Source organism: Tachysurus vachellii, chromosome 3 (genome assembly GCF_030014155.1).
Source record: "Tachysurus vachellii isolate PV-2020 chromosome 3, HZAU_Pvac_v1, whole genome shotgun sequence".
Classification (NCBI taxonomy): domain Eukaryota; kingdom Metazoa; phylum Chordata; class Actinopteri; order Siluriformes; family Bagridae; genus Tachysurus; species Tachysurus vachellii.
This window is the reverse complement of record NC_083462.1, coordinates 35,100,068-35,126,763: the sequence shown is the minus strand read 5'-3', so window position 1 is coordinate 35,126,763 and position 26,696 is coordinate 35,100,068. Positions and strand designations below refer to the sequence as shown.

The following is a 26,696-nucleotide window of genomic DNA, read 5'->3' as shown; positions in this document are numbered from 1 at the left end:
GACTCTGCTTAGCTTCCGAGATCAGACGAGATCGGGCGTTCTCAGAGTGGAATGGCCGTAAGCGAAAGGAAAGTTGGAATTGAACCCATTTATAAATTGCTTTTTCTTTTCTTTTCTTTTCTTTTCTTTTCTTTTCTTTTCTTTTCTTTTCTTTTCTTTTCTTTTCTTTTCTTTTCTTTTCTTTTCTTTTCTTTTCTTTTCTTTTCTTTTCTATCGAAACATTAGCGAAAGGGTCTGAATATTAAGATGTTGTTGTTAGAGAATTCAAATAGTAAAGTAAATGAATGCCTATGTCAAAAGCTTACAGCACCTGGTATTCCCAGGCAGTCGCCTATCCAAGTACTAACCAGGCCCGACTCTGCTTAGCTTCCGAGATCAGACGAGATCGGGCGTTCTCAGAGTGGAATGGCCGTAAGCGAAAGGAAAGTTGGAATTGAACCCATTTATAAATTGCTTGTTTTTTTCTTTTCTTTTTTCTTTTCTTTTCTTTTTTCTTTTCTTTTCTTTTCTTTGTTTTCTATGGAAACATTAGCGAAAGGGTCTGAATATTAAGATGTTGTTGTTAGAGAATTCAAATAGTAAAGTAAATGAATGCCTATGTCAAAAGCTTACAGCACCTGGTATTCCCAGGCAGTCGCCTATCCAAGTACTAACCAGGCCCGACTCTGCTTAGCTTCCGAGATCAGACGAGATCGGGCGTTCTCAGAGTGGAATGGCCGTAAGCGAAAGGAAAGTTGGAATTGAACCCATTTATAAATTGCTTGTTTTTTCTTTTCTTTTTTCTTTTTTCTTTTCTTTTCTTTTTTCTTTTCTTTTCTTTTCTTTTCTTTTCTTTTCTTTGTTTTCTATGGAAACATTAGCGAAAGGGTCTGAATATTAAGATGTTGTTGTTAGAGAATTCAAATAGTAAAGTAAATGAATGCCTATGTCAAAAGCTTACAGCACCTGGTATTCCCAGGCAGTCGCCTATCCAAGTACTAACCAGGCCCGACTCTGCTTAGCTTCCGAGATCAGACGAGATCGGGCGTTCTCAGAGTGGAATGGCCGTAAGCGAAAGGAAAGTTGGAATTGAACCCATTTATAAATTGCTTTTTCTTTTCTTTTCTTTTCTTTTCTTTTCTTTTCTTTTCTTTTCTTTTCTTTTCTTTTCTTTTCTTTTCTTTTCTTTTCTTTTCTTTTCTTTTCTTTGTTTTCTTCTCTTTGTTTTCTATCGAAACATTAGCGAAAGGGTCTGAATATTAAGATGTTGTTGTTAGAGAATTCAAATATTAAAGTAAATGAATGCCTATGTCAAAAGCTTACAGCACCTGGTATTCCCAGGCAGTCGCCTATCCAAGTACTAACCAGGCCCGACTCTGCTTAGCTTCCGAGATCAGACGAGATCGGGCGTTCTCAGAGTGGAATGGCCGTAAGCGAAAGGAAAGTTGGAATTGAACCCATTTATAAATTGCTTTTTCTTTTCTTTTCTTTTCTTTTCTTTTTTCTTTTCTTTTCTTTTCTTTTCTTTTCTTTTCTTTTCTTTTCTTTTCTTTTCTTTTCTTTTCTATCGAAACATTAGCGAAAGGGTCTGAATATTAAGATGTTGTTGTTAGAGAATTCAAATAGTAAAGTAAATGAATGCCTATGTCAAAAGCTTACAGCACCTGGTATTCCCAGGCAGTCGCCTATCCAAGTACTAACCAGGCCCGACTCTGCTTAGCTTCCGAGATCAGACGAGATCGGGCGTTCTCAGAGTGGAATGGCCGTAAGCGAAAGGAAAGTTGGAATTGAACCCATTTATAAATTGCTTTTTCTTTTCTTTTCTTTTCTTTTCTTTTCTTTTCTTTTCTTTTCTCTTCTCTTCTCTTCTCTTCTCTTCTCTTCTCTTCTCTTCTCTTCTTTTCTATCGAAACATTAGCGAAAGTGTCTGAATATTAAGATGTTGTTGTTAGAGAATTCAAATAGTAAAGTAAATGAATGCCTATGTCAAAAGCTTACAGCACCTGGTATTCCCAGGCAGTCGCCTATCCAAGTACTAACCAGGCCCGACTCTGCTTAGCTTCCGAGATCAGACGAGATCGGGCGTTCTTTTTTTTTTTTTTTTTTTATTAAGAGATTTCAAACAATAAAATACAATACAATAAAAAACATAATAAAAGCTGAAAATTATTCTACACAATCATATGTACATCACACCTCACACATTTTCCGTACACCGTTCATTCACATTACTGTACATACTTTAGAATTTTCCTTCACTCCCCGGCAGCTTCCACATTAGTTCTTTTAAAACACAACAAACTTGTGGTGTAAAAACATGATAAAAGGCATCCAACATTTTTTCAGATTTAAAATACACATATAAACTTTCAATGTACATTTCTGATTTCCTTTTAAACACATTCCAACCCTCCAACACAATTTTCTCCTTTTTAGCCACAATTCTTCTCTCCCATATTGCACTTTTCATCAACATGACCCACAGATTTATGAACTTCTTGTTTTGACACTTCTTGTCCCAACCAAACATAACCACTCTGTACCATTCCATTACATTTTCATCCCACTCCCCTGTTAAATCTTTAACCACACATTTGCATTTGCCTAAAAAATCCTCCAGTTCTTTACAATATAAAAAGACATGTAAAATCCCCTCTTCCTTTTCTTGACACACTTTACACATAGCATTTTGTTCCATCCCAATTTTATTTAAAATAGACTCAGTAAAAACCACTTTATGTCTTATAAAATACTCCAAACATTCCAACTTTGTCTCCACACATTTTCCCCTCATGTTTCTCCATATACACTCTTCTTTTAAATCTTTGAATTTTTCCACCCAGTACTTGTTTACAATCGGTTCCTTAAAAACACCATCTCTAAAAACACAATAAAACATTTTTACAGTACATTCTTTAAAATCACACATTTTTTCCCCCAGTTTCATGTAAATGTTTTCTTCTTTTTGCTCTTCTTCCATACACTCTATTCTTTCAATCCACACTTTTGGTATTACATTTTTAATGATTTCATATTTGTTTGTTATTTCTTGTTTACTGTACTCTTCTTTTGCTACTTCCATTGCATCTACAATAACTTGTGTTGGTAAGAAACCTTCTTTAAACTCATACAAAACATCTCTCACTCTCGTTATGCCCACTTCCATCCACTTCTTAAAAAATATTTCTTTCCCTTGTTTTAAAATGTTGTTATTTAAGAACAGAGGTTGATTTAAAATGTTTTCTCTCCCATGTGGATCATACTCAATTGTCATTAAAAACTTTCCCCAAGCACTAAAAATTTCTCTATAAAACCAAGGTAATCCTTCCGTCATCCAATTTTTTGTTTTCATCCATAAAATTCCATCCCCCATGTTAAAATCCCCACATTTGTTTAAAAAGTAATTCATTGTTTTCTTCCACTCAGTTTTGTTCTCTTCATTAAGGTATTTCTTCACAATTTTCACTCTCATAGCATGTTTTCGTTGTTCCACATCCATTAACCCCAAGCCGCCCTTTTCCACCGCCCCTAAAATTGTGTTATATGCAATTCTTGCAGGCTTCCCCTCCCATAAAAAGTCAAGAAAACATTTCTTCAACCTCTGTTCTGTCCACAAAGGCATTTCAGAAACATATAAAACATACCAAAGTTTAGAAACCATTAAGACATTCAATATTAAAACTTTCCCCTTTAAATTCAAAGTTCTTAATTTCCAAAAATTCAACCTCCTCTCCATATCTGTTACTATTTGCTCCCACATTTCATCCCTTACTTTCTTCTCATTCTTCCCCATTAAAACTCCTAAAATCCTCATTTCTTTCACTTCCTTGAAGTTAAAACAATCAGTTAAAACCATAGCTTTACCAAATCTCATATATACCGTTTTATCCTCATTAACTTTACTTCCAGACCCTCTACAATATTCTTTTACAACATTCATTGCTTCCTTAACACTTGCTTTGTCTTTTACAATTAACGTCGTATCATCAGCATACTGAAAAACTTTCCCCTCTGACTTATGTTCTTCAATTTCAATCCCTATTATTCCATCCTTTTCTCTAATCGCCAATCCTAACGGTTCGGATACAAGTGAGTACAGTAATGCAGAGAGCGGACAACCCTGTCTTATTGAACGTGTTATTTTAAAACAATCTGTTAAAAACCCATTACATTTAATTCTTGTTAGTGCACCCTTATATAAAATCTCAATCCATTTAATAAAATTCCCTCCAAACCCAAAACTCCTTAAAACCTCAAATAAATACCCGTGCTCAACCCTATCAAAAGCCTTTTCGAAATCCAAACTTATTACGTATCCCTCTTCATTTTTTCTTGTCATGTACCAAATTGTGTCTCTTATACTCATTGTTATGTCGGCTATATCTCTTCCTTTTATTCCATACGCTTGATTTGTTTTAATTATACTGGGCATTACTTCTTTTAATCTGTTTGCTAAAACCTTTGCTAAAATCTTAAGATCTGTGTTTAACATCGTGATTGGTCGGTAGTTTTTTAAATCTACTTTCTCTCCTTTCCTTTTATATATCAGTTTCATCAACCCCATCCTTGTTCTTTCATTAATTTCTCTCTTTTCAAAGATGTCTTTAAAAACCTCATATAGAATCTTCGTTAACACTTCTTTAAAACATACATAAAATTCAGTTCCCAAACCATCTATTCCTGGACTTTTCTTTTTATTCAGTTGATTTATTGCTCGTTCAATCTCTTCTTCTTTGATTTCCTGGTCACAGTCTTTTCTATCTTCTTCACTAACTTTTGCTTTTATCTGATTCAACAATTTATTTTTTTCCTTTTCTTCCACACCCCTTGCACTAAACAGATCCTCATAAAAACATTTTATTTCCTCTAAAATCTTTTTATTTCCTTCTACAATTTCCCCATTTTTCCCTCTTATTTCTTTTATCATTTCAGCTTTCCCTCTCTTTTTCTCCAGATCAAAAAAGAACTTTGTACATTTTTCTCCCTCCACTACATATTTTGCTTTGCTTCTTAGCCTTGCCCCCTCATATTCTTTTTCTTCCAGTTCTTTCAGTTTCCCCTCTATTTCCTTTATCTTTTGTATGTCCTTATTTTCTTTATTTAATTCCTTTTCCAAACTTTCCTTCATTTCTCTTTCTTTGTATCTTTTGCATTTCTGTGTTAAACTACAATATTTGATAGAGAACTTCTTGATTAAAAACTTTACATTCTCCCACCATATTCTCTTGTCCTCTTCATACATTCCACTTTCCTTTTCTTTTTCTATAATTTCTTTAACCTTTGCAGCATAATCTTCATTCTTTAAAATCTGTGTATTTAAAATCCATACTCCTGGTCCTCTTTGCATTTGACTCCAGTCCAACTTAAAAAATAAAAACTTATGATCACTAAAACTTGTTTCTTCATACTTAATCTTTTCTATAAAACTTTCCACATTTCTTGTACATAAAACAAAGTCAATTCTGGTTTGGCACACAAACTGCCCCACTATTTGTCTCCTTGAAAATTCTTTTTTCTTTTCATTTCTTTCCCTCCACACATCTATTATATTATTTTCCTCCATTAGTGCTTTTAATTCTTTTCTTCCCGTATCAGTTTTAAAAACCATTCCTTCAGCCATATCTTGTTTACTAAAGACCGTGTTAAAATCCCCCATCATTATTATTTCTTTGTACTTCTTTATAACGTTTCTTAAAACATTAAAAAACTCTTTCTTTTCCTTCTCCTCCACTGGTGCATGTACATTTACTAAAATCAAATCTCTTCCTTCATACATAGTCTCTACTACTATACATTTCCCCACCTTGTCCTTGTACACAATTTTGCTCCCTTTAAAAACATCATCCTTCATTAAAAAAGCCACACCTCTCCCCAACCTCCCATCTCCATTATTATATAAAATACCTCCATCCCATCTCTTTTTAAAATCAGTTATCACATTTTCTCTCCAGTTTGTTTCTTGTAGTGCAATAATATGTTCCCTTTTACATTTTTCTTTTACTTTTTCAAATTTTCCAATGTCCATCAGTCCCCTTGCATTAAACGTAACACAACTTAAAGCCATTAAAGGAAAGATAAATAAATATTCAAAAAACATTATTCACTGTATTCTCCCTCCAAACCCCTTAACACATCATATCTGCTAACCTTTCCCATGATCTTTTTTCTTGCACCTTCCAAATTAGGCTTCACCTTCAATGCTCTTCTTCTTACTTGTCCTCTCCCCTCCCTGTCTTTGTCCTTCTTTAATCCTTCTTCACTGTCCATTCCTTCCCTTTGGTCCATACGTCCTTGTCTAAATCTCTCCCCGCCCTCCAGAGAAGTAGAAAAACTGTCCGATATCTCCAATTCTGTCGATTGAGTGTCCTGCTCCATTGCTTGTTCATTATTATTCATATCATCTTTCTCTCCATCCTCTATGACACTGGTTGCTCCTTCTGTTTCTTCTTGTTGTAATCTTTCTACCTCTTGTCCATCATCCATTTGTCTATCCTCCTCGTTGTTTCCTTCACGTATTTGTCCGTTCACCTGTTCCACCCCACCTCTTTCCTCCCCTTCCATCCAACACTCACATTTATGTAAAAACTTTTGGCACTCCGGGCACTTAACTGTATCACAGTTCCGTGCAAAGTGTCCCCTTTCCTCACACTTATAGCACTTAAAATCAGGGCAATCCTTCATCAGGTGATCCGGGCTCATGCACAGCCGACAAGTCTTCACCTGGTGGCTGTGCATCACCCGGAAATATTGTGGCCCTTCAGCCGTTTCCAGCCTCGTGCTGTATGGCAGGGAAACTACCTCCCTTGGGAACCTTACTTGCACAAACCTCGTCCCATCCTCTACATTAGTGCCCGGATACAGCCTCCTTTTAATCTTTGAGATGGGGCAAACCCCCCAACCTTCCAATTTATCCAAAACATCTTTATCTTCCAGGTAAACGGGCAAATGCATGAAAGAAACAACAAAGTCTCTATTCTGCAGTTTTTTCACTTCACAATCTGTTCCTTTTATTAACAGTCCACCCATAAGTTCGTCGCACATTTCTTCCTTTTCCATAGTGAGTTCATATTCCTTCCCTTGTCTCGGCCTTAGCGCCAAAATTTTTCCATGACCACATTGTTCTGTTACAGCCTTAATAATGTCTACCGCTCTCACCTCAGTCACATTTTCCACATTCACAATCACGGTAGCTTCCTTCAAATATCTTCGTTCAACAAACTTGTCTCTTACGTCTTGTTCTTTTTCATCTCTGGCTCGTCGTCGTTTATCCGGTCCATTGTCGTCTGCCATGCGTGTTCCTCTTACCAAACCAGTGTCATTTTCCGTGCGCGTTACTCCTACCAATCCAGTGTTGTTCGCTATGCGTGTCCCTCCCGCCAGTCCATCGTCGTTTGCCGTGCGTGTTCCTCCTGCTAGTCCACTGCCATTTGCCGTTAATCCATCCATTTTTTGAAAATAAAAATAAAAAACGGTAACCACCCTCCAGCCAGCAAAAGCTGGTGTTAGGTGGTTAAAAAGAGACACACGAGAAAAAAAAAAAAGAAAAAATCTTCTCTAAAAAGCAAAACTACAAAACAAACCAAACAAACAACACAAAAGGTGTGGGAGAGCCTTTCTTCTCCCAACTGCTGCCAGCTCACTTCCTGTGAACACTAGAGGGCGTTCTCAGAGTGGAATGGCCGTAAGCGAAAGGAAAGTTGGAATTGAACCCATTTATAAATTGCTTTTTCTTTTCTTTTCTTTTCTTTTCTTTTCTTTTCTTTTCTTTTCTTTTCTTTTCTTTTCTTTTCTTTTCTTTTTTATCGAAACATTAGCGAAAGGGTCTGAATATTAAGATGTTGTTGTTAGAGAATTCAAATAGTAAAGTAAATGAATGCCTATGTCAAAAGCTTACAGCACCTGGTATTCCCAGGCAGTCGCCTATCCAAGTACTAACCAGGCCCGACTCTGCTTAGCTTCCGAGATCAGACGAGATCGGGCGTTCTCAGAGTGGAATGGCCGTAAGCGAAAGGAAAGTTGGAATTGAACCCATTTATAAATTGCTTTTTCTTTTCTTTTCTTTTCTTTTCTTTTCTTTTCTTTTCTTTTCTTTTCTTTTTTATCGAAACATTAGCGAAAGGGTCTGAATATTAAGATGTTGTTGTTAGAGAATTCAAATAGTAAAGTAAATGAATGCCTATGTCAAAAGCTTACAGCACCTGGTATTCCCAGGCAGTCGCCTATCCAAGTACTAACCAGGCCCGACTCTGCTTAGCTTCCGAGATCAGACGAGATCGGGCGTTCTCAGAGTGGAATGGCCGTAAGCGAAAGGAAAGTTGGAATTGAACCCATTTATAAATTGCTTTTTCTTTTCTTTTCTTTTCTTTTCTTTTCTTTTCTTTTCTTTTCTTTTCTTTTCTTTTCTTTTCTTTTCTTTTCTTTTCTTTTCTTTTCTTTTCTTTTCTTTTCTTTTCTTTTCTTTTCTATCGAAACATTAGCGAAAGGGTCTGAATATTAAGATGTTGTTGTTAGAGAATTCAAATAGTAAAGTAAATGAATGCCTATGTCAAAAGCTTACAGCACCTGGTATTCCCAGGCAGTCGCCTATCCAAGTACTAACCAGGCCCGACTCTGCTTAGCTTCCGAGATCAGACGAGATCGGGCGTTCTCAGAGTGGAATGGCCGTAAGCGAAAGGAAAGTTGGAATTGAACCCATTTATAAATTGCTTTTTCTTTTCTTTTCTTTTCTTTTCTTTTCTTTTCTTTTCTTTTCTTTTCTTTTCTTTTCTTTTCTTTTCTTTTCTTTTCTTTTCTTTTCTTTTCTTTTCTTTTCTTTGTTTTCTATGGAAACATTAGCGAAAGGGTCTGAATATTAAGATGTTGTTGTTAGAGAATTCAAATAGTAAAGTAAATGAATGCCTATGTCAAAAGCTTACAGCACCTGGTATTCCCAGGCAGTCGCCTATCCAAGTACTAACCAGGCCCGACTCTGCTTAGCTTCCGAGATCAGACGAGATCGGGCGTTCTCAGAGTGGAATGGCCGTAAGCGAAAGGAAAGTTGGAATTGAACCCATTTATAAATTGCTTGTTTTTTTCTTTTCTTTTTTCTTTTCTTTTTTCTTCTCTTTGTTTTCAATGGAAACATTAGCGAAAGGGTCTGAATATTAAGATGTTGTTGTTAGAGAATTCAAATATTAAAGTAAATGAATGCCTATGTCAAAAGCTTACAGCACCTGGTATTCCCAGGCAGTCGCCTATCCAAGTACTAACCAGGCCCGACTCTGCTTAGCTTCCGAGATCAGACGAGATCGGGCGTTCTCAGAGTGGAATGGCCGTAAGCGAAAGGAAAGTTGGAATTGAACCCATTTATAAATTGCTTGTTTTTTTCTTTTCTTTTTTCTTTTCTTTTCTTTTCTTTTCTTTTCTTTTCTTTTTTATCGAAACATTAGCGAAAGGGTCTGAATATTAAGATGTTGTTGTTAGAGAATTCAAATAGTAAAGTAAATGAATGCCTATGTCAAAAGCTTACAGCACCTGGTATTCCCAGGCAGTCGCCTATCCAAGTACTAACCAGGCCCGACTCTGCTTAGCTTCCGAGATCAGACGAGATCGGGCGTTCTCAGAGTGGAATGGCCGTAAGCGAAAGGAAAGTTGGAATTGAACCCATTTATAAATTGCTTTTTCTTTTCTTTTCTTTTCTTTTCTTTTCTTTTCTTTTCTTTTCTTTTCTTTTCTTTTCTTTTCTTTTCTTTTCTTTTCTTTTCTTTGTTTTCTATGGAAACATTAGCGAAAGGGTCTGAATATTAAGATGTTGTTGTTAGAGAATTCAAATAGGTAAATAAATGAATGCCTATGTCAAAAGCTTACAGCACCTGGTATTCCCAGGCAGTCGCCGATCCAAGTACTATCAAGGCCCGACTCTGCTTAGCTTCCGAGATCAGGCGTTCTCAGAGTGGAATGGCCATAAGCGAATGGACAGTTGGAATTGAACCCATTTATAAATTGCTTGTTCTTTTCTTTTTTTTTCCTTTCTTTCTTTTCTATCGAAACATTAGCGAAACAACTAATTGTTATACAACTCCTGCTCTATGTCTTCTTTATTCTCTGAAAAATTATAGAAACAAATCTATATATCACTCTCTCACTCCTTTTCTACACGCAAGTGCAATCACACACTATGGACAATTTTCCAGAGATGCCAATCAACCTACCATGCATGTCTTTGGACCGGGGGAGAAAACTGGAGTACCCGGAGGAAACCCCCGTGGCACGGGGAGAACATGCAAACTCCACACACACAAGGTGGAGGCGGGAATCAAACCCCCAACCCTGGAGGTGTGAGGCGAACGTGCTAACCACTAAGCCACCTTGCCCCCTCTATATCACTCATTTGTTTATATTGTGCAGTTGCAGAGTTACGATAAAACAGCTACTGCTTAAGTTACATACCTTTAAGCCTCAGTATTTGTGCCCTGAAGAAGTCTTGCCTCCATCGTACCCATTAAACCTGAGTTTGGTCAATCATGTCATAGTTAAAGTCCTTAATTTCTCTAGTTGAAACAACTGCCGTGCAGCCGTCATCCAGGTATCTCACGTATACAAACATTCTGATTCCCAGTGATCAGCAGATTCATCGTGTAGAAGCGGAAGCTTTTTATTTACTCCAAAACAAAATCCTAATTACGGTGGCAAAAACATGATGATCTGGAACACAGGCACTTATACTAATTTTGATAAACACTGTGAGGTATATAATGTAGTCGAAAACATTGCAAGATTTATTTTTGGAAAATGCAGGAACTTCATTTACCTTCGTGAACATAGTTGCTTTAAAGGTTGCATAGCAAGTCAACATATAATTGTTTTATCTCATGTTAATACTCACAGCGGGGGGCACGGTGGCTTAGTGGTTAGCACGTTCACCTCACACCTCCAGGGTTGGGGTTCGATTCCCACCTCTGCCTTGTGTGTGTGGAGTTTGCATGTTCTCCCCGTGCCTCAGGGGTTTCCTCCGGGTACTCCGGTTTCCTCCCCCGGTCCAAAGACATGCATGGTAGGTTGATTGGCATCTCTGGAAAAATTGTCCCTAGTGTATGAGTGTATGAGTGTGTGTGTGTGTGTGTGTGTGTGTCCTGCGATGGGTTGGCACTCTGTCCAGGGTGTATCCTGCCTTGATGCCCGATGACGCCTGAGATAGGCACAGGCTCCCTGTGACCCGAGGTAGTTCGGATAAGCGGCAGAAAATGAGTGAGTGAGAGAGTGTTTGCCCTGAATAAGTGCTGTTCAGGGTAAATGGCTTACACTTTACTACTATATAAGGATCACATTTTTTGTTACATTCTATCAGCTTGTAGAGATCTTTCAATGCAACAGCACTAAAATTGTCCTGTAGTTTTTGAGGTTCTCATTTCAAGATGTTTTAATTCTACTAATTTAGCTTGATGCCAGTTATGTTCTAAATTCAGAGTAATCTGTTTTCAGGTGTGTTTGTGGTCTTTATAGCAGGGTGTCACCAATATGAGGATGTGTTCCCTTTGAGTCTGGTTCTGCTCAATGTTTCTTCCTCATGTCACCTCAGGGAGTTTTTTTTTTTTTGTTTAATCATCCAGCTTGTAAAACAATGTTAAACATCATCTATACTCTGTCATTTCTGTGTTAGATGATCTGAAGGACCACATTTAGTAAATGTCTAATACATTTTAATAATATTTCAATTAGAATTATTATTCATCATGATAAACACTTTACATGTTCAACACAATCCAGTTGATTCATATATTGTATGGTGACACTATTCTGCCTGCTACTCTACACACATCAACTGAATATACACTAAGGCCATCAGTAGACATGATTTTTATCTAAATCTGACCTTGTACAGAAGACAGATGAACACTTTTACAAATCATTTTTACAACACAATGACACAGAATCAGTGAGGAATTAATGTAGTACATTTATATTTTAAGGATAAATAAAGTGATGAATAGCAATGCTAATAAATAGATAAATAAGTGTAATGCAGAGAGTGTGTGTGTGCTCTGCGATGGGTTGGCACTCCGTCCAGGGTGTATCCTGCCTTGATGCCCGATGACGCCTGAGATAGGCACAGGCTCCCCGTGACCCGAGGTAGTTCGGATAAGTGGTAGAAAATGAATGAATGAAAGTGTAATGCACAGTTATCAGGTGAAGACCTGTAGGTTGTGTATGAGCCCAGGACACATGATGAAAGAGTGCCTAGAATTTAAGTGCTATAAGTGTGAGGAAAGGGGACACTATGCAATGCTGTGAAGTGCCTGGAATGGCAAGAAAAATATAATTTTATTAAATAAATGTGAATGCTGGATGTGGGAAGAGGAAGGAGGAGGGGAAGAACAGGTGGACAGACACAAGAAAGATGAAGAACAAGTAGAGGACGGAACAGAACCCCAGAGAGCACAAAAAAGAAGAGGAAGTAACAAGTAAAGAGAGGAATGAGTGAGAAAATGAAGAGAATAGAGAACAGAACGAACAGACAAGAGAAATGCATACAAAATGGACATCTGCAGTATGGAGAAAATCCTCAAGTCTTAAAAATCTCCTGAACAATGTGGACAGTGGTGGACAGGACCAAAAAGAACAAAGTACTTGTGTGGGTTTGTGACCTTCAAAGCAAGGGTACTGTTGGACTTGAATAAAATTGAACAGGTGAAAGACAAATATACAAAAGAGAGGACATCTTTCGGACTGGAGAAAAAATGTAATGGATGAGAGATGAGATGGAAGGAGGGATTTTGTATAATGGAGATGTGAAGTAGGGGAGAGGAGTGGCTTTACTGATGAAGGGGATATTTTTAAAATGAGTAAAACTGCTCTATAAAGATAACAAAGGGAAATGTATGGTGTAGAAATAAATTATGAGGGTAGAAATTTGGCTTTAGTAAATGTACATGACCCAACAGATGAAAAAGAAAAGAAAGAATTATTTAATCCTTTAAGAAGAATTTTAAAGAAGTATAAATAAATAATAATGATGGGACTTTAAGAGAGTTTTCAGTAAACTCGATATGGCAGATGGGATAGTTTTTAAATCAGATACAGAGAGTAAAGAACTAAAGGATTTAATGATTGAAAACAACGTGATAGACGTGTGGAGAGAGAAACGGAGTAAGAAAAGAATTTTCAAGAAGGAATCTACTCAAAAACTTTATATGCAGGATAAGACTTTATTTTATGTACAAGAAATATAAAAAACTTTATGGACAAAATCAGATATGAAGAAACAAGTTTGAGCGATCATGTTTTTATGTTTTACTCTGAATTATAAAATATGTTAAAGTGTGAAGTTGTAGCTGATTGTATAAAAGAATGTGATCAGACACAGTTATTGTTATGGATCTTCTACATCTGAATATGAATGATTCAGCTCCCAAACTGCTGGAAATGTGGGATGTGTTCTAATGCTTCTCCACCATAACTGATTTATCCTGGAAAAAAGGTCTGAGGAGAGACTCCTGTCATACTTCAGACCTGGTGAGTTTATTATACTTAATTCTGAAAAACACAACAGGACAGAATTACAGACAAAAAAAACACATTGCTTATGAACAACAGAAGCACAAATACCCACATTAGATGTGACATTTTACAGCACACAGTGAATATTACTCAATATCATACAGTAAAAAGACTAAGTCAGTAACTCACTGTAGTGTCTCCAGTTTACAGTGTGGATCCTTCAGTAGATCAGAGAGCAGCTTCACTCCTGATTCTCCTGGATTATTACCGGTCAGATTCAGTTCTCTCAGGTGTGATGAGGAGTTTGACCTCAGAGCTGAAGCAAGGGCAGCACAACCTTCATCTGTAATACTGCAGTGATGCATCCTGCAAGAAAGAAAACCTTCTCACACTTAACACACTTAGTTTTAGTATTGAAAACATGAACTACACAAAATCTTTATATACAATCTCTATATCTCTACAGCTTTCCTCTGTCAGATTGCACTCCCATAGACTGTAAGAGAAATTATGAAGTGTTTGATTTATTTCTCTGATAGTGAATTAAGGTGTTTCCATCAGTGAGAAATAAAGTGTCTACCTGAACACAAGGTCCTAATGTCAGGATAGAAATATAAAATGAACATCTGTGTATAAACTTGGACTGCTCTTGTACAGATCCATGTGTCTCAGCTCATATGAGACGATGTATTTAACTTTCTGAAAAAAGATAATAACAGAGAGGTCACTCAGAACAAACACGTTTCTTTATTTCTAGAACAGAGATTTTCATACAGTGTGTTCAGCAGCTCTGGGGAAAGTTCTGCTGGAGAACATTTACACATTCACATACTGTCCTTTACTGAACCAGAAGTGGAGCGGCGTCCCTCACTGGAAAAGATGTGGGGCAATGCCGCAGGGCACCAAAAAAAAAACTGGATTGTGACACCTTCTGCGAAAGAGAAGTGAGGCGACGTCCTCATTGGACAGAACCAGATTTGGAGCAGCGTCCCTCACCGAAAAACACGGAGCGATGTCACCGACAAAAGAAAAAAGACTAGGAAGACTGACGGAACAGTCCAGGGGGAGATATACAGTATAAAGGGGGAAATAAGCCGGTCCGAGCTAGAAGCTATCCTGCTGGGTCTTAGTTTGCACGGAATCATTCTGTCACAAGCAGGAAGGAGGGAGACAGACCCATGCGCAGGATAGCTTGAAATGAATGGGGTTTAATAGATAATATACACAGACGAAAACTAAACAAAACAGAGGACGATGAAATAAAGACGTTACATGGACATACTGTAACACTGACGGTACAATAACGATGATTCTGCACTGCCATCGGCAACGCGGCACGGTTAAATAGACATATGGGATATAGACATATAAATAATGACAATGTGAAAAAGTTTGTCAATTTTAATGTAAAGAAGATACAGAAAAAACTTTTCTACATGCATTCATTCCAAGTAGATTAGATTAATGTAATTCTCTCTTGTGTATTTCACAAAAAAACTTTTTATCCATTACAGTTAGTACAAAATACAGCTCCTCATTTTCTAACAGAAACTAAAAGAGAGACCATATCACTCCTATTGAACAGGAACTGTACTGGTTACCTGTGACATCCACGATCATTTTAATAAATTATCAAATATTTATTTATCATCAACAAATGCTGACTTCCTTAAGGTGAATTTTAATAAGAAGAAGCTTCAGTCAAACTGCTTTTAGTGTCGCTGCTCCCAGGATGTGGATCTCACTCTCAGTGTATATCCATCAGTCACCTTCACTAAATACATTTACAAAGCAGATTTAACACGTGTGTGTGTGTGTGTGTGTGTGTGTGTGTGTGTGTGTGTGTGTGTGTGTGTGTGTGTGTGTGTGTGTGTGTGCGCATGTGTGTGAGTACCTCAGTATCTCCAGTGTACAGTGTGGATTCTTCAGTCCATCAGAGAGCAGCTTCACTCCTGAATCCTGCAGTTTATCGTGACACAGGTCCAGTTCTCTCAGACTGGAGGAGTTTGAGCTGAGAACTGAGGACAGAACTCTACAGCTTTTCTCTGTCAGTTTACAGTAAAACAGCCTAGAAGGGAAATAATGAAGTGTTTGATTTATTTCTCTGATCGTGAATTGAGGTTTCCATCATTGAGAAATAAAGTTTGGGCCTGAACACAAGGTTCTAATGTCAGGATAAAAATATAAAATGAACATCTGTATACAGATGTGACAAGTAAGAATGTGCATCACAGAGAAAAGGCCACATCACATTCTCTAGCGCAGAAAACACATGGACAATAGAGTTCAATCGTGTGTAATTCTATGTCACTTATACTGAAGCCAGTAATATGCTTGGTTTCTATATTTCTCTCTTTTTATATTTCTATACTTTCAGAGTATATACTTTAGTTGAATTTAAATCTTTGTGAACTCCTGTTCATAGATGTTATTCTGTACATCTAACACCATGACCACTCACTCACTCATTTTCTACCGCTTATCCGAACTACCTCGGGTCACGGGGAGCCTGTGCCTATCTCAGGCGTCATCGGCATCAAGGCAGGATACACCCTGGACGGAGTGCCAACCCATCGCAGGGCACACACACACTCTCATTCACTCACGCAATCACACACTACGGACAATTTTTCCAGAGATGCTAATCAACCTACCATGCATGTCTTTGAACCGTGGGAGGAAACCGGAGTACCCAGAGGAAACCGCCGAGGCACGGGGAGAACATGCAAACACCATGACCATAACATATTATATATATATATATATATATATATATATATATATATATATATATATATATATATATATATATATATATATAGGCACGGGGAGAACATGCAAACACCATGACCATAACATATATATATATATGTATGTATTAGGGATGAGCTAGTACAGCATTATCTGTATCTGTATCTGTACTCGGAGTGGGTGGGGGTTTGTCTTGAAATGGACGGGGCTTTAACCGTATGTTATTTTATGCATGCAATTAATATGGGTTGATCAGAAATTGTTATATTTATTGCTGATTAGAAAAATATTTACAGGACAGCATCAGGATTGAGCTTCAGATCAATGGTTTTGATCACGATAGCAAACGAACTATATTACAGAACATGTTTTGCAACAATGAAAACAAAACAATGCAGTGCAATTATGAAGTAAAATGTAATGAACAACATAACTTTCTTTTTTAACTTTTAATTTTTTTATGATCAGTGTGATTTTTAAAAATTTTTTTGGTTCTTTTTTATTTTTTTATTTCCACACCAGGTGTGTGTGTGTGTGTGTGTGTGTGTGTGTGTGTGTGTGTGTGTGTGTGTGAGAGAGTGTGTAGCTTAATAATTAATTTGTAATATTTATAACACTAGCTTACTACCTTTATGTTTTTATGAAATACAGCAAAAACGTGTCAGACACTCAGTGTCTGGTTACTGGTTAGAGACAGCTGAAGGTTTAAAAAAGAAAAAAAGGCAGAGACGCAATGCGAGTCGCATTCTACCAAGCAAGCACCACGTCTGAATGAACCCACGTTTACTAGAACTCTACTGGTTAGTAAGTACGTATTATTAACGTTACAACCTTAAGTAAAAAGCTGAAGAAACCCTAAACGTTAACGGAAAAGACCCGCGAACCCGAGTGACTGAGGGAGAGACAGAGAGCTGTTCTGTGTGTGACTGTGAGTGAGCAGAGCGAGACACAGCAACACAATATATCTGTATGTGTGTAGGGGAGGGGCGCTGTGACTAGCCTATCATAGAACGCTGACACAATCAGCTACCCAATGATGATTTTCATTCAATCCGAGCACAGATATTGACTCGTATTACTCGTATAATACTCGTACTCGGCAGAAGTGCTTTATCCGTACCGGATACTCGTTTCAGCCGAGTATCCGGCTCATCTCTAACATATACATATATATATACATATACATATATATATATATATATATATATATATATATATATATATATATATATATATATATATATTCAGTAGTTGCTGTTACAGTATTTATATACTTAAAACGAGAGTTGGGGTTTAAATACTCTTTGTACGTTTTAATTATTTGATGTCCTATTTTTTTGGCCGTAGCCAGTTATGAGGATACAGAGGTCCAGACTTCTGTACTTTTTTCTTATTAAATAATAAAATGTGAAGCTCTTTGTCATGTAAAATAATTTTACATAAACTAAACTGTTGAAATTATGGGTGACTAGTGTGTGTGTGTGTGTGTGTGTGTGTGTGTGAGAGAGAGAGAGAGAGAGAGAGAGAGAGAGAGAGAGAGAGAGAGTGAGGCATGATATACTTTATATCTGGCATGATATAGGCATGATAGGCATGATATAATCCTTTATAATACAAAAGGAAGATAACATCAACAAACAACAGGGAGACCAAACAACAATGGTGAGAACAGAGAGAGTTTGTGTATAGGCTCACAGGGAGGATGCATGAAGACACACACATATATGTGTGTATACATACACACATACATACACATACATACACATATACATACATACAAACACGTACACACACAAACAAATACACACACACACACACACAAGATCCTATTCACACACCTTGGGTACAAAAGGGAGAGCTAAGACACTTGTTTTTGCCTCTTCAATGTGTAGACTTTGCACTGTATGGAAGACGCCTTTTACTTTTACTACCACCTCTGAGTCTGAGTGTGTTTTATACCTCTACTGCCACTGCACTCTCAAACTCGAAAGTGATATATCTAAATCTCTCTGATTGTTATGAAATGATTTAAAAACTATGTTATGTGAATTTATTTAGAGGATAATTAATGCTTCGTGTTGTAACCTCTCATATTCTAAGCTCCTATTCAGTCTGTTATAAGACTTTACAAAATGTAACACTTACTTTTATTAAACTCAATAAGAATGTATTTAATAAATGTTAAAAAAATGCATTACTGATGTTTGCTAACTTGTAGCTTTAATAATGCGAGAAATCTCTGCACTAGTTTATTGGATAAAATAATGAAATATATTCCTAGTTGTGCATGAAACAGTGACTGCATGAATTTGTAACACAAACAGTGGCCCAGTGGCTTGAGGTGTTGAGTGTGTACTACTGTATGTGCAGCTTTGTCACCAGAGACCTGGGTTCATTCTCAATAAGTTAACATCCTTTTAATATTTTTGATAACAATATGATTTACACTCTTTTATAATTGCATAATGTTTAATGCACAAAAATACTGAGATGCAATAAATAAATGCTATAAATCATTAAACTTTAATAAATATTGTAAATAACCATAAGTATACTTTATCACAGGAAATGCGATTGTCCTTTATTTTGAAACCTTTGTATTGCCATAGTTGACTTACGGGTTCAAGCTACACCCCTTTTTTTGTTTTTAGTAGGCACGCGCAGTTTATTTAGTACAACGTGATATTCCAAATATGGTTAATGTCTTATATATACTTGCAGCCCCTCAGAAGAGGCAAAAGTTCTTACTTAGGTGGTATGTTTGAAATAAAGTTCACAAAAAACCATCAGTAAAAGTCTCATCCTTGCTTGGGGGGCATGCTACAGTAAGAACTTCACCTCAGTGTTCTACATCGAGCAGCTTGTGAACTCTAAGGACAACGGCAACAGCATGGAAAATGGACGGTAGCGAAGAGCAAACATAAGCTACAAAACAAAATCCATGAAACAAGAGCTTTATTACATCAAGGAGATACAGAGAGTATGTCAAGAAAGGAGTTAAAGAATGATATTGAACGCAAAGAAAAACAATTAGCCGAACTCCATAAAATGGAGTTTAATAAAAAAATATCATTACCCAGGCGTAACTGATAAGTCTCTATGAACAATGGAAAGGGCTAATCAGAACATCCAGAGAAAGCCTAAAGACTGACTTATCAGAGCACAAGTTTTGTACAATGCCCGATGACATTGAAAATGGTTCGAACAACATGATGAAGGTGTACAATGAAATAAGGGAGCGAATTATGCCATACACTGACACAAGACGCAAAATGGACTCTTGTGAAGCAGTAACTAAGGACATAACTTAGCGTCTTCATCAGCTACCGTCAAAACAGTATGCCCGCTCCATCTACGGTACCGCCTCTCAGTCTAGCATCGGTAAGCAGTCTGACACTTCAAGCATCGCAGCCAAAAGGGTTGATGCAGCTGCGGAGTTGGCTGTAAAGGAAGCAGAATATAAAATTGTGCAAGAGGAAATTAAACAAAAGGAAAAAATGAAAGATATAGAATCAGAACTTGAGCATTTAAGGGCAGAAAAGGAAATGCAAGCTGCTCGCTCAAAACTTGAGATCTACGACAGAGAAATGAGAAATCAGCAAATACATTCAAACAATATGCCTTTCTCTGTTGACCACCAATCTATTCATGAAGCATCAGCTCCCTGTAGTGGCTTACCTCCATTAATGCCACAAAACAATGTGTCTATCCATATGTCAAATCAAACAATGAACAATCCAAACCCTCAAATTTTTACGCAAGCACCTTCACTTGTGGACTGTAAAGGCATCTCACCTGCTGATAAAATTCACTTGCTCAAAAGGTACGTCACAGGCCCAGCTCAAAATTGTCTTGAGGACACAATCTTTCGCAATGATGAAGAGGCATACAAGGAGGCATGGCAAAAGTTGACCAACATCATGGTCTGCCTTTTATTGTCCAAAGAGCTTTCAGAGACAAACTAGCAAAATGGCCTAAAATAAGCTCAAAGGATGCAGAAGGATTAAGCACATTTTCGGACTTTCTAAATACATGTCTCTAAGCCACACCATACGTAAAAGGCCTAGAAATACTAAGTGACTGTGAGGAAAATCAAAAGTTGCTGCAGAAAGTTCCTGACTGGCTGGCAGCCCCTTGGAATCGACAGGTAACAGTTACACTTATGGACGGCAAGGATTTTCCCTCTTTTAAGGACTTTGCACATTTTGTGGCACTCGAAGCGGAGATTGCATGCAACCCGGTCACTTCTTCATATGCTCTTCACTCACGCAGCTCATCCTATGAGAAAAGGAACACAAAGGACTTTAAACCAAACAGACCCACACAAGTCTTCACAACACAAGCCACAGTACAAAACAACAAGGCAAGGACAAGCAACACAAAATTAAAGGTACCCTGTGCGTTTTGTAAAGATGAAAATCACCAGTTGTCAAAGTGCCCTAACTTCATAGATCAGCCCATAGAAGAGAGGCGCACATATGTTAAGGCCAATAAACTGTGCTATGGATGCTTAAAAGTGGGCCATAACGCCAAAGATTGTTGCCATCACCACACTTGTGACATTTGCAAAGAAAGCATCCACTTGTCTGCACAATGACAATCACAAGGCATATGTAAGGTCTCAAAGCTCCGAAAACACCGCTCCAAGCACTCCAAATGAAACCGCAGTTACAGCTCTCAACCTTAGTAAGGTGGGTCAATCAAGTAGCACATCCATGATTGTTCCTGTATGGGTGTCTTCGGTTCAGAGCCTGTCTAAAGAGCAATTAGTTTACGCACTATTAGACACACAGAGTGACAGTACATTTGTCTGTGAAGAATTAAGCAAACAGCTATGAGCGGACACTCACCCTGTAAAGTTAAAGCTAACTACCATGCTGGGTGTTCACTCTACTGTTATGAGTAACAGAGTTTCTGGAATGCCTGTAAGAGGTTATGATTCAGACATTCACATCGACCTACCCCCCTCATATACCAAAGACTTTATTCCAGTTAACTATGACAACATACCCACTAGTGACACAGCAAAACAATTGCCTCATCTGACAGAAATTGCTGATAAGATACCAACTCTTTTGAGTTGTGATGTTGGACTCCTTATCGGATTTAACTGTCCCAGAACATTAGCTCCAAGACAAGTTCTATTAGGAGAAGGTGAGGAGCCATATGCCATCCGCACAGACCTAGGGTGGAGTATCATTGGAGGCTAGACACCAGCGCTCAATGAAACAGTCAAGTTTGTGTCATAGAATTACAATAAAGGAATTACTCCTGTTACTCCCATAGACATTATTCATGTGCTAGAGTCAGATTTTAAGGACATGGAGGCAAGTGACAAAACAGTCTCACAAGAAGATCTCATCTTTTTGGACAAACTTAAGGGGGGAATAAGGAAAAATGAACAAGGACACAGTGAGATGCCTCTACCATTCAGACAAAGACCACACTTACCGACAACAGAAAGCTTGCTGAAATCAGACTTGAACACTTAAAGCGAAAGTTCAACAAAGATGAAAATTACAAAAAAAAACTATATAACTTACATGAAAGACATTATTGAAAGGGGTGATGTCGAAGATGTACACAATGAAGGAAAACAAGGTGAACGATAGTACATTCCCCATCACGGCATATGCCACCCCAAAAAGCCCACTAAACTAAGTGTTGTGTTCGATTGTTCAGCAAAATACAATGGAAAAAGTCTAAATGATCATCTTCTCATAGGGCAAGACCTGATTAACAATCTAATAGGCATCCTCCTTTGGTTCAGACAAAATCCTATTGCTCTAATGTGCGATATAGAGAGGATGCTCCACCAGTTTCACGTTCAGCGTTGCGACAGAGATTACCTGAGTTTTCTGTGGTGGAAAAACGGCAATACAGAGCCACGGGTTATAGAATGAAGGAACATCTTTTCGGTGCGACATCATCCCCAGGGTGTGCAAATTACAGACTAAGGTATTTAGCTAAAGAACTCTTTTATGTGGACGACGGAGTCACAAGCACAGACACAGATGAAAAGGTAATACAGCGCGCACAAGAGGCCACAGAGATATGCAAGTATGGAGGGCTCCCTCTACACAAATTTATCTCAAATAGCCTGCTGTTCTACAAAGCATCCCACCATCTGAACGTGCAATAGAGACAAAAAAAAGGACTTAACATTCAAAGACATGCCACAAGAACGGGCCTTAGGCATCCAATGGAACGTTGAAAGGGACTGTTTCAGATTTGACAACACTTTAAAGGACCTTCCAGCAACATGTCGAGGCATCTTATCTACTGTTGCATCCATCTACGACCCCCTTGGCTTCCTGGTACCATATGTACTTCACAGAAAAAGGATCCTGCAGGAAATGTCACCAAGGTATCAATTGGTACAACACCCTGCCAGAAACACTGAGGTGGGAGAGTTGGAAATCTGACTTTGCCAACTTAGACAAGGTAAACATAACTCGCTGTTACTTTCCTGCTAGTTTCGGATAGCTTAATGAAATAGAATTGCACCACTTTTCAGATGTGAGCATGAGTGGTTATGGACAGTGCATCTATTTAAGAGCCAAAAACATTAAAGAGGAGATTCACAGTTCATTGGTAACAAAGTGTAGAGCTGGAACTTTCTCTTGGAGATCCAGAAATCAGAAAAACACAGACAATATTAACCAAAGTTACAGAGACATTCAGCCTTGCAGAACGTTTGTCCAAGTTCTTGTCATGGTCCAGAGCAGTCAAAGCCAGTCAAAGTCTCATAAGAAGGGCCAAGAAAGTCAAATCAGGTGCGCCAGCTACAGTGAGTGACCAAGAAAGTGCAGTACGTGTCATCATTCGAGATGTACAAAAACAAACATAGGGAAAAGAGATAAAACTATTAAACTATAAAACAAAGGCAAGCAGCTCCCACATCACCACAAACTGTTCCACTTAGACATTTTCAGGGACACGGACGGTCTCATCAAGGTCGGAGGGAGACTATCAAAGATTCTTTATTTCTTTCACACACCCTATTGTAATTCCAAAGGAACATCATGTGACCAAACTCATAATAGCTCACTGTCATGATAAAGTCAAACACCAAGGAAAAGGTTTCACCACAAACGAAATCAGATCCAGTGGCTACTGGATCCCAGGGATGAGCAGAATCGTTGCTTCTTTCATCCACCAGTGTGTTATCTGCCGCAAACTCCTTAAGGCTCTGGAGGGTCAGAGAATGAGCGACCTACCTGCAGAATGCTTAGAGCCCTCTCGCCAATTCACATACTGCGGTATGGACTGTTTTGGCACTTTTGTAACTACAGAAGGCCAAAAAACACAAACGGTATGGGCTTTTGTTCACTTGCTTTTGCTCCCAAGCCATTAACATTGACCTATCCACTGACACATTCATTAATTCATTAAGGTGTTTCATTGCAATCAGAGGTGCAATTCGCCAAACCTAATGTGATCAGGGAACAAACTTTGTTGGCGCAAAGAATAGGTTTAAAGCTGCCCTAAGTGAACTAAGTGAAAGTTCTTACGTGGTGATATGTTTGTTTGAATTAAAGTTCACAAAATACCATCGGGGGGCACTGTGGCTTAGTGGTTAGCACGTTTGCCTCACACCTCCAGGGTTGGGGGTTCGATTCCTGCCTCCACCTTGTGTGTGTGGAGTTTGCATGTTCTCCCCATGCCTCGGGGGTTTCCTCCAGGTACTCCGGTTTCCTCCCCCGGTCCAAAGACATGCATGGTAGGTTGATTGGCATCTCTGGAAAATTGTCTGTAGTGTGTGATTGCGTGAGTGAATGAGAGTGTGTGTGTGCCCTGCGATGGGTTGACACTCTGTCCAGGGTGTATCCTGCCTTGATGCCCGATGACGCCCGAGATAGACACAGGCTCCCCGTGACCAGAGCAGTTTGGATAAGCGGTAGAAAATGAATGAATGAAAAAACCATCAGTAAAAGTCTCATCCTTGTTCAGGGGGCATGCTACAAATATAAAGAATAATAAAGTTATACCTGTAAACAGGGCTTGATACTGTGGCAAGTGGTTTTCAATGGGATAAGACTAACTAATCCTACTTGACCAGCTCTGAGTGGCCTCGAACCAACACAGGTCCACTATGGGAGAACAATTCCTTAATGATGACACTGAGCATCTGTCGATAGAAAACATCTTGAAGTCAGGTTTACGTTTTCTCTCTCTCTCTCTCTCTCTCTCTCTCTCTCTCTCTCTCTCTCTCACTATTTGTTTTGGGGAAATTACTTTAGATGACTAAAGTTGACAATGGCATGTTGTGAGATCATGCGTTGAAAAACATGCCTAAAATAAAAAAACGTCTCCACACATGCACTTACAACACTTTCAATGGGATGATGCCACCAGCCTCCCGCATCAAGTAAAATTAATCTTTTACACCACGGACAATAAATAACTTTGTAAACTGTATAGACTGAGCTTCACATTTTATTTTTTAAAATGAAAACATGACCGAGGTCCCGAGTCCCTAGACAATCTGGTCTATACCTGTAGGACAGTGGGTTCTGCACCACATGGGGGATATTGTGTGAAGCACAACACATATATTTCAATTCTTAAAAACAAGATATCAGGAATCCACCTGAAATTGCTTCACATTTCCTGTGAAGCTGCACGAAAAGACGCATTATTAATAGCCACATCTATATAAACTTGGACTGCTCTTGGACAGATCCATGTATCTCAGCTCATATGAGACAATATATCTGACGTTCTGAAACATAATAATGTCTTGAAACAAACTTCCATGTGTTGACTCATATTTCTGGTTCACTGAAGTCCCTCCTGTGTAAAACACGTGACTGCTTCAGCTGCTTTTCACTGACTGCAGTAAAGTGTGTGCTGTGAAGGAACAATGTCATTGGTTGGACCTGTTGAAGGAATTCACCTCTTACTGAATGAGAGCGGTACTGATTCTGTACAAACTGGGACATGTGGTTCAGTCTGAACTGAAGGATATGATGGAATGAGATCATCCATTCAGTTCAAATGTTATTCTTCAACAAGAGGAGAAGGGGGCGGAGTCATGCTATGAAGAGACTGTAGCACTTTGGAAAAGTTTTATATCTATGTATCTGTACATTCATCTACAATCTTTTTAATATTTCCCCTTACAGCATCATATAATACCTGTAAATGACCATTAAATTCCCCAACCTTTGAAGTGGTTCTTCACCTCCATCTGCATGATTTGAAGGGAAATATTCAGTTCAATATGAAGAAAAGACAAAGAAAAAGGGACTCTTTTTTGTTTTGTATTAGGTTCTTTGTCTAAAGGTTCTTTGTCTACAATACTTCTGCCTATATTTTATGTGGACATTGTGGTTTTATTTGTTTTATTGGAGTATGTGAGTTTCTTTTCACATATGCCTTTATTTTGAAGTTTGAGAAAGGAAGTTAAGCGGCGCTGTTTGTGTATGGGGGAGGTAACCGGCATTCTGAGTCATTGAGAGAAGTCATTTAGAGAGGTGATGCAGAAGAAGTGCAAGATAAAGGAAAGGATGGTGAGAAGTGGTATATCCCACATCATGGGGTGTATCATCCGAAGAAGCCAGACAAGCGCCATGTCGTCTTCGACTGTTCTGGAAAGTACCGGGGGACCAGTCTCAATGACCATTTGCTCCAAGGCACAGATTTAATTAATAACCCAACTGGTGTTCTTCTAAGATTCAGACAACATCCCGTTGCTCTTATGTGTGATGTTGAAAAGATGTTTCACCAGTTTCATGTGAAAGAAGAGTATTGGAACTACCTTCATTTTCTCTGGTGGAAAAAGGGAAACTTGAATTCACACTCACAAGTATACCACATGAAGGTCCATCTTTTTGGTGCAAGCTTATCACCTGGATGTGCCAACTATGCTCTAAAACATCTTGCTAAGGAGAGTGAGGCTATGTATCCTCTTGGCTCAAAATTTGTCACAACAAACTTTTATGTAGATGACAGTGTCACCAGTGTAACCAGCAAAGAAGAAGCTGTTCAGGTAGCAAGAGAAGCTCGACAGCTGTGTGCATCAGGTGGTCTTAGACTGCACAAATTTATCTCAAATGACAAAGATGTCCTGAACAGCATTCCAATTTCTGAACGAGCCATTGTAGTGAAGGAGCTTGATCTCAACTTTGATGACACAACTCTAGAGAGTGTTTTAGGGATCCACTGGCACATTGATTCAGCATCAGCAACAGTGAATATGTCCAGTGTTCTTATTTAAGACTCATAAACGAAGAAGGAAACATCCATTGTACCCTGGTCATAGGTAAATCCAAAGTTGCTCCCGCTAAGGTCCAGACTATTCCCAGGCTTGAACTTACAGCAGCCATCATCTCATTTGCCATGAGCAATATGCTTAAACAGGAGCTGGAATATGCAGACGTAGAGGAGCACTTCTGGACTGACTCAAAGGTGGTTTTGGGATATATAAACAATGAAGCACTGCACTTTCATACGTTCATGGCAAACAGAGTGCAAAAGATACATCT

At 38.3% G+C, this 26,696-nt stretch overlaps 1 protein-coding gene, 12 non-coding genes and 1 pseudogene across 14 annotated transcripts in view; 1 reads left to right on the top strand and 13 right to left on the bottom strand.

The window, feature by feature from the left end:
- Positions 1–63, bottom strand: part of LOC132843666 (5S ribosomal RNA) — a 119-nt gene extending 56 nt beyond the window's left edge. Inside the window, exon 1 of the ribosomal RNA XR_009648210.1 lies at positions 1–63. This exon is cut by the window's left edge and continues 56 nt beyond it. This is a non-coding gene — a ribosomal RNA (5S ribosomal RNA).
- Positions 1–26,696, top strand: part of LOC132843539 (NACHT, LRR and PYD domains-containing protein 3-like) — a 924,649-nt gene that overhangs the window by 499,070 nt on the left and 398,883 nt on the right. The window lies entirely within an intron of this gene.
- LOC132843655 (5S ribosomal RNA) lies at positions 299–417 on the bottom strand. The gene has a single exon (XR_009648202.1). It is a non-coding gene; the product is annotated as a 5S ribosomal RNA (ribosomal RNA).
- Positions 606–724, bottom strand: LOC132843643 (5S ribosomal RNA). The gene has a single exon (XR_009648191.1). It is a non-coding gene; the product is annotated as a 5S ribosomal RNA (ribosomal RNA).
- LOC132843632 (5S ribosomal RNA) lies at positions 934–1,052 on the bottom strand. The gene has a single exon (XR_009648180.1). It is a non-coding gene; the product is annotated as a 5S ribosomal RNA (ribosomal RNA).
- Positions 1,296–1,414, bottom strand: LOC132843621 (5S ribosomal RNA). Its single transcript, XR_009648169.1, has one exon. It is a non-coding gene; the product is annotated as a 5S ribosomal RNA (ribosomal RNA).
- Positions 1,632–1,750, bottom strand: LOC132843609 (5S ribosomal RNA). Its single transcript, XR_009648158.1, has one exon. It is a non-coding gene; the product is annotated as a 5S ribosomal RNA (ribosomal RNA).
- On the bottom strand, positions 7,867–7,985 carry LOC132843598 (5S ribosomal RNA). Its single transcript, XR_009648146.1, has one exon. It is a non-coding gene; the product is annotated as a 5S ribosomal RNA (ribosomal RNA).
- On the bottom strand, positions 8,166–8,284 carry LOC132843780 (5S ribosomal RNA). The gene has a single exon (XR_009648307.1). It is a non-coding gene; the product is annotated as a 5S ribosomal RNA (ribosomal RNA).
- LOC132843769 (5S ribosomal RNA) lies at positions 8,530–8,648 on the bottom strand. Its single transcript, XR_009648296.1, has one exon. It is a non-coding gene; the product is annotated as a 5S ribosomal RNA (ribosomal RNA).
- Positions 8,888–9,006, bottom strand: LOC132843758 (5S ribosomal RNA). Its single transcript, XR_009648285.1, has one exon. It is a non-coding gene; the product is annotated as a 5S ribosomal RNA (ribosomal RNA).
- On the bottom strand, positions 9,180–9,298 carry LOC132843695 (5S ribosomal RNA). Its single transcript, XR_009648229.1, has one exon. It is a non-coding gene; the product is annotated as a 5S ribosomal RNA (ribosomal RNA).
- LOC132843591 (5S ribosomal RNA) lies at positions 9,481–9,599 on the bottom strand. Its single transcript, XR_009648140.1, has one exon. It is a non-coding gene; the product is annotated as a 5S ribosomal RNA (ribosomal RNA).
- LOC132843672 (5S ribosomal RNA) lies at positions 9,819–9,927 on the bottom strand (annotated as a pseudogene).